Source organism: Athene noctua, chromosome 1, assembly GCF_965140245.1.
Source record: "Athene noctua chromosome 1, bAthNoc1.hap1.1, whole genome shotgun sequence".
NCBI lineage: Eukaryota > Metazoa > Chordata > Aves > Strigiformes > Strigidae > Athene > Athene noctua.
The window spans coordinates 148,719,716-148,727,878 of record NC_134037.1 but is presented as its reverse complement, the minus strand read 5'-3'; positions in this window follow the sequence as shown (position 1 = coordinate 148,727,878).

The following is an 8,163-nucleotide window of genomic DNA, read 5'->3' as shown; positions in this document are numbered from 1 at the left end:
ACTTCATTAGAAGTCCAACTGGGGCATTCAAGAAACAGAATAAGAGAGACAATGGAAGTGGGAGTCTTTTCCATATTTAGTTCCTCTACATTAAAAGGACATATTGTGTAGGCAAATTCTTGCATATTGTGCTAAAAACTTATCTTTGATGCAACAATCTAATGAGAAATATTAAACAGAAGAGCGCTTCCTCCCTGTCTCACCCCTCCAATCAACTAAATACCACTTACACTCCAACATGAAGTCATAACGGCAACATTTACAAGCTAACAGCAAGTCTTCAGGTTGCAATTTGAGAGGTCATCAGCTGAATGTGCCTGAAACAGATCAGAATAGGGGTGCAATCATGGGATGGCTGTGACCAGACATCTGAGAAAGGCATATCTCAGAAACATAACTGTCAGTCAGGAGGACTGCTTAGTAAGGGATTAAGCACTCATAAAATGTCCCTTTAGTTACTGATGTTCAGTTTTAATTCAGAAAGGTGCAAAGAGGAAACACCCCTTTATTAAGGAAAGAGTGTTATGAGAACATGAGAGTTAAGGAACCATCTTATGCAAATAGCTACCATATAAACATACACATATATGTATGTTTATACATACATATGTATGAGTGTTTCTAAATCAATGATATCGAGTGTAAGAGTTTAAGTCAGATTTCATCTTTGATCTACAGAGAATAATTGCTTTCTCTCTGTAATTGTTCTGACTCTAAAGAGTTCAGGTGGTTCATTTTGCATTGGAAGACTAAGGCTTTTGCTCCTTTAGCTATGTGAAGTAAACACAGAAAACAGACCACATACCTGGAGCAAAACATATGGGACTCAGACAGAATACGTTTTCTGAAATCTAGCAGAGGACACCCAGTGTTAGACTACAACTCAATCCTTATCAGACTTCTGTAACCATTGAACTAGCTCACTTCAGAAGTAGGTGCTCACCTGAGGGTTTTCTGGCATGTTAATGCAAAGAGAGCCACCCTCCCTCCTTCCTATTCTGCAGTTCCTGCATATTTGGGGTTTTTCACCCCACCTGCAAAGAAAGGAAATTTTCCTAGAGACAACCATCACTGTTGTCACATCGCTATCAGTCCATCTCTGAAAGAGCTGACTTCTGATCTCACATCAGCTGCTGCTGCGGAATACCACAGCATGCTGAAGGCATCCAAAATATTTTTATTTTTGTATTCTTGTCCCCTTTAATTGAAATTCTAGTTTCAATTAAAGCTGCACAGGGAAGCAAGGAAACCGAAGTACATTATAGGCTAAGTCTGGTACCTTCCCAAGGGTGTACCTTCCCACAGGACTTGGTTAAAACTATGGCTGGCAAAGTAGAGTGGGTGCTGAATAAGGACTGAAACACAAAGACCACATATGAATTCCTTACGAAGGATGTCCAAAAGATACTTTCATATTTACATATGTTTACAGAAAATCTCTAGTCTGGGCTCCAAGTATTTTAAATGACAAATGCCTTACTCTAAAGTTTCTAGAGGACATAGCTAGTTATCAGTAAGTCTCAGAATGTTGCTTCTGCGTGTGACCTTTACCTCTCTTTTATTCCTAGACCACCGCTCCTATAATAGCCTTATTAGTATTCTCTGCAAACCCTGGTAACAGTTCAGTTAGTGTCTATGTACACTTTGCAGTATTGGTCTGAACAAAAAAAAAGCAGAAATCTCCTTAAGCATCACTATAATAAATGTTCATCTTGGAGGACAGGAAGTTTTGTTAATACCTTCATGGTTATGTTCTTGACTGCACTGAAATCCAACACGGCCAAGTAAAATCTGTCATTTGAAAGGCTACACAAACCTTTGCAGTAGAGGCTTGGCAAGGCTCCCCTTTTGTTCCACAAGCAAATTCCAAAGCTCCTGAAGTTTGTGAAAATTCACAATTGATACACTGACCTCTCGCAGATGGTGCATCAGATGAGGTACAAAGATCAGGTTTAAAAACAATTTAAATGAAGTTTGCTGAAGCCAGATCAAGGATTTGGATTTTAAGCAATATGTTCAGAATACATTCAGGGTAGGTCTGCAAAACCCTAACTAAAAAAATATTAAGTGTCTGAAGCCTGACACCAAAATAAGTGAAAAGCTGAAAGGAGTATTCTAGCACATACATAATAAAAAATAAAATTACTTCTCTATTGTTTTATACTTATGATGATTTTCAAAGACAGCATCAGCAAGCAAATGAGCAGAGGCAAAGGAGAGTCGAATATAGACTCCCACTGCATTTTAACACTTGCTCCCCCCATTTAGCAAGATCATGTGTAGTATGTCCAGATTTTTAACAGGAAAGCAGCAAATGCCTCTGCAGGGATTTATGTAACAGATACACCTGTGAAGGATCACAGGCCCACCATGGAGGCTGAGGCCTCATCTTCCCCACTCTCATCCATTTTACTGAGCCCTGCAATGCCCCAGGACTGCTGTTCAGCAGGGAAAAATATGGTAAATCCTGAGCCTTCTGATGACACCTGCTACTAAAATCAGGGATAAGACAGTGACTCAAAGGCTGTGGAACTAACATCCAGACATTGCCACCATTCCTGTTGATTCTGGGCATGTAGCTATATTCACTTAACATGTTTAACCCTCTGTTCTTCTAAATAAATGCAACACCCCCCACTCCCCCAAAAAAATTCTCACAGTTGCGACTTGCTGATCAAGATGTGTGAAAACCATTTCATATTTTAAAATTAAGGGAAAAAATTGCTAAAAAAACAGTTCACAGAAAATGGAACAAGAGGATTCATGCTGTACTAAATCCTTTGTTAACCTGGGATTTCTGAGCAGGAACAGTGAAAGCAAAGTTTCCATTGATTATCCGTTGTGCAGGGAACTAAATTGATGGCTTCTTCCTCAAACATCACTGTTTTGGCTCCGAATACTAAGTCATTCCTGTGAGCAATAGAAAAATCCCTGCTGAGAAGGAAAGATTTTGGAAGAAATTATCTCGTTTAGTTCTGAATCGCTGTCGTTAGCCAAGTAAAATCAGGACAGAAATATTTGCAGGTGTCAAGTCAGGCACTATAATTCAATATATACTTTGAATAAAATCCCAGCAGGCTATTCTGGGACATTCACAGAGTGGCAACTAAAAACCACAATTTTTTTCTTTTTTAAAAATGAACCCAATATAACTTGCCGGTCTGCCAATGGCAGAGCTGTTTTGCTTACAATGTAACAGATCTTTCAGTGCAATTGCCTGCTGGATGTCAACTATCAAAATTTCATTCCAGAATTATAAACATTTTGCAGATGGCTGAGGAGAGCATGATCAAGGCCACGCTACTGACCAAAACCTCCGGGCCACATCAATTACTGTTTGCCATTTATACTTGCTTCATGTATAAGGTATAAAGCCTAGATTGTCCCTTCTCTACATGTGTGCTCTGACCCTCCAAGACAAAATAACTTTACAATTTTCAGGACTGCATTAACTGTTGATTAGTTGGACATTAAGTCAATTAGCATGCCTCATTTTCATTATCAGTTATGGCTGAATACTCCATTTATTCATTAAGCAGAATGCCAAGGTCATTATAGGTATTCTGAATGCAGTCTTCCATAAAGGGAGATAAACAATCTCATAACTTTGTTTAATGTTTATCTATTTTGTATATATACTTTAAAAAACACCCAAAACCCAACTGGCATTCTCTATTAGCTCATGTACCGGACAATATTCCTCAAATGGATGGTGTTCTCACATTCTCTTTTAGATCTGTTCACACACTTAGTACTACTATCAATATTATAAATATTACTGAGTTTTGGCTTATGGTTACATTTTTTCCAACTTTTCCAAAGAACAAAACTGAACTAGTTTCCAAGTTAATCAGGTCAATTTCTACAAAGCACTGCAGAGATAAGAGGCACCAGTGCTGGGTACAGATCAAGGTACCCACACCACAACTCATCTAAGGCATCCTTGCAGGAGGTGGGTGACCAGGGCACAGAGTCAGTCTGGAGCTGAGGCCCTCCACATCTGAAGCACTACTCTAGACATTGGGCTAAGGAGTCTGTGCCTTGCTTTTTCTTTGCACACAGTTCCCCTGAAAGCCCAATGAAGTCAAAACATTCCACTACATCTGGAAGCCCAGTCAACAGATTTTCCACAGGTATGAATTTAGACTAGATTTTTAGTAAAACATCACAATAAAACAAACCCACAACCCAAACAAAACAAGCAAAAACCTTATTTCCTCTAGAAGTTTACCAATTCCTACCCTATGTCTGCTAAAATAGCACCTTAGACTTTGTGCATCATAGTTCACAGCAAAATCTCTTCACAGCTTAATGCTGAAGTTTCCTAATAAAGCTAATGAAACACGCTCAAAGAACAGTCACACTTTTACTGAACTTCAGTTCTTCTAACAGAAAAATCCCTAAGCTACAAAAGGAACTAAGACTTCCTCCAAAGTGATCCTCTTTCTATGAAGCCATTTGGAAGCAGGTAACAGTACTAGCCTGGTGTAGCTACTTCAGAGATTGAGGGAATAATCCCTTCCTTCTCTGTCCACTTCCCACAAAGCTTCTACATATGCATACATATTCTGCATGTCCCATAAAAATGTAGATACAGAATTGTGACCTCTGCAGTTAGGGATGCAGAAAGCATCTCTTTTTGTCATTGCCCATGGTCCATAGTGAAACGAAATCCATCTGGATGGACCCAATTAAGTTTATGTGAAATTAAGTTTGCCATAATGCAAATAACAAATGTATTCCTCGAGTAAAAGAAAAGGGTATCTGAGGGTGCTTTAACAGAAGCTGGGGACAAAAGCACTTTAAAACACCATGAGCTTAAGTAGCACAGGAAGCAAGGAAGTGTTTTGGAAGACAAATCAAGATCTGTTAACTAGATCCTCATTACTGACTCCTGTCTGCCTCTTCATTATTGGTATAGAAATAAAAGAGTGGAAAGCTCATGGACTTCTAAATCCATGACTATCAGTGATTTCATATAGTGGCATGAGTGCCTTCAGCTAAGGCTTTTGGTATTTGATGAGGCTGATGTTGAAAGAAACCTTTTTGTAATGACTTCACCTATGAAATGGCATATTAAATATACAACAGAATAAAGCATATATAACTATGACTGACCACTGTAAATAATCCAGAAATAAAGCATGAAAGCAAATCTAAGTTATTTGTGCAGCCATGGGATTCCCATAGTGAAACAATATATCTATATATTATTTCCTTGTCATATTTAAATATTTTGCAACTAGAATTAAATGTTTATATGTAAAGATAAGAAAAAAGTGTCTCTTCCACATCTATGGAAGCTAGATCAGAGAAAGCTAAATTACAGCCTGATAATTTTCGGAGATCGCCTACTATTTAGCAATACTTTGATACACTTGATATTTCAGTTAGAGGCATTACCAGGACAGAAGCAGATTGAGAGTTAATTCAAGATCATCTCTGCATTTGCGTTTTTTTTACTGTCAGAGCCACTCTATTCATGTAATGGTGTATAGGTATAGTGTTCAACCAGAATTTCTGGCTACCACAGATTATAGTTTTAGGTTACAAGCTGACCACACAGGAAAAAAGCAGAAGCAGCAAAAAGACAGAACATCTCATGAATTACATCAGTCTCTAAACTTTCTCAAGAAAGGAGGGGTGATAGGACTCATGCTCACTCTGAGCATTTTATCAGCTTCCTCTGTCTGTTCATTCTGAAGTCAAGTAGACTGACAGCTTGTGACCAGATATTCTCCAGGAGGGTGAAGCCATTTGACTAAAAGTCACAGTCTCATCCGTCTTTCACTGCTTCTCAGCCACCCTTGTGTCAGTGTTCTATCTGACTGCAGTTGCATATTTTTGTGATTTATAGGTACACCATCTCCTCATCAATTACAGAGACAAAGTGACATCCCGTTTGTGATTTCTGTAATTTCTTGTGCTGTCTCACAGTAAGACAAATCTCTCTCCTGTAAGAGAACACCAGTAATAATTTTTTAAAAGAGGCAAATTCAGGGTTGGGCATACTAAGATCAGCTCCGTGCAGATATAAAGAGCATGTTCACGTTAATATAGGGCTGAGCTATGACTCTGTTCCTATGAGATCAGTGAAGCACACAGAGGGTGATTCAGGACACCCAAGGAGTATAACTCTCTCCACAGACCACGCAGAGCTATAGCTCTTCATTCCAGGCTTCTAATTTAGTTAAAGGTGGACTCTGAAGTATTCATGCCATTCAAGTGATAAAATGAGGTCATTTACATTTGTCTGCTATTCACCTACTAGGCTTGAAGAACAAAATTCAGTCCTGGCACAAACAGAACAAATGTTAATTGAGGTCAGTAAGACATTCATTTGCTTACCGCAAGGCTGCCTTCCATTCCACAAGCATAAGAATATCATGCTGTTAAGCTCAGAAAATCCTTACCTCCTGTCTTCTAAAGGCTTTTGCCACACACCTCTTCACATACTCAAGCAGTATGTCTCCTTTGCTTTTTCCAGGCTTGTGTAAAGGGGACGGATGAAGGCCTAAGACTACTCTGACTTACATCTTTATATTTGGGGAGTTTTTGCACAAGCTCTAATTCCTGAATGCTAGACTTACCTGACTTTGTCAACATAACTAATGGGAACAACAACTTATACCCAAAGCCTTGGTTATACTTCACCTATCAGCTTCCATGACACTAACATTTACTTCTTCCAGACATCAAGGTGTATCTTGATATCACAGAAAAATTATTACACTTTTTGAATTCTCACAGCAGTTGTAGCATTTCATCCCCAAGTTTTACCCTCATTGAAATATGCACCAAAAAAATGCAAAAGAAAATGAACAGAAATCCTCTGTAATTAAACAGAAAACTGAACTCTTATGTCTATGCCTTGGGATTCAATGTAAAAAGGAGATGTGGCATTCCACCATACACTGAATTAGCAAGATGACAGTAGGTACAGACTAAAGGGCAATCTATGTAGTTTAACCAAAAGATGGATGAAGGGAGTAGATTTGATTGCATTGCCTGTCTACCTGAGGGAAAATTCTGGCAATAAAGGGCTTTTAAATCTACTTTCCAAAGGCTAGAAACCAAAGGCAACAAAGTTCAGTGTTACAATGAAGGTGCTTACTTTCCAAAGCGAAGATAATTAATAGCAAGACATCTGGTTTAGGGACATAGCTTTCACTCTGTAAAAATTTGAAGCCAACATAAGACATCCTGCAGAAGGTAAGCCTGTTGCAGGAATCATCTGACAAGACTCTACAGCTTATTCAAGGCAGGAAGGCAATCATGTTATTTGTTTTAAATACCTACACTTAAAAAAAAAGCTATGAAAACTTCAGTGTAAAAGAAAAACGACAGGTGTTTCTATCTTCAACATTTACCTTTAAAAAAACCCCTGAACAAACACAAATGACCTCCTCCATATCACGTTATCACCTATTCTTAGACTGCTCACCAAAGCATGTACATGCAGTAATAGCATTTCTGTTCTCCAAAAACAAGATTCACTTCAGTCTTTTTCAAACACTTTTATCCTGAAGACTAACATCTCAAAGTATGGCAGCCAAAGGGGACACTGTTGAAGCTTCCCCCAAAACATTTCTGTCAAAGGTTACAGATTTTTATTTATTTATTTATTTATTTATTTATTTATTTTTACTTTTTTTACTTATAGATACCACCACTATCAGATAATCATGGAAGAAAGCTAGGATTTTAGTTTAGAGCACAGCAACATCTCATGTCGTGCCTGGATCCTCACCTCTAAGGTCCCACTGGAAGCATAGCCCTCTTTCACCAAGGACAGGGTTATCCCAGATCACCTTATATCCTGCTAAAGAAACATGCACACTTTACCCCACAGGAACATTCTGTAATTGCCTCTAACCTCAGATAACTCAGTACGAAGTTTTTTGTGTTCCAATGAAAATCACTGTCCAACCAGCCAATGCCAGTCAGAGCCTCTGTGTCCATGTCTACTGGACTTCTACAGACTGTCAAAATCAGCTGGCATTTTTGGCTCTGTGAGCTGCAACATACATTTTCACAATTAACTGCTTTTTTTCCCCTAGTGAGCTTCTTTGCAAAAATACCAGACCAGTCCCTTAATATCTGCGTTTTTACTACTTTACTGCAAGCTCTCTGGTAAAATCCAACTTGTGTTTTGTAAAAGAA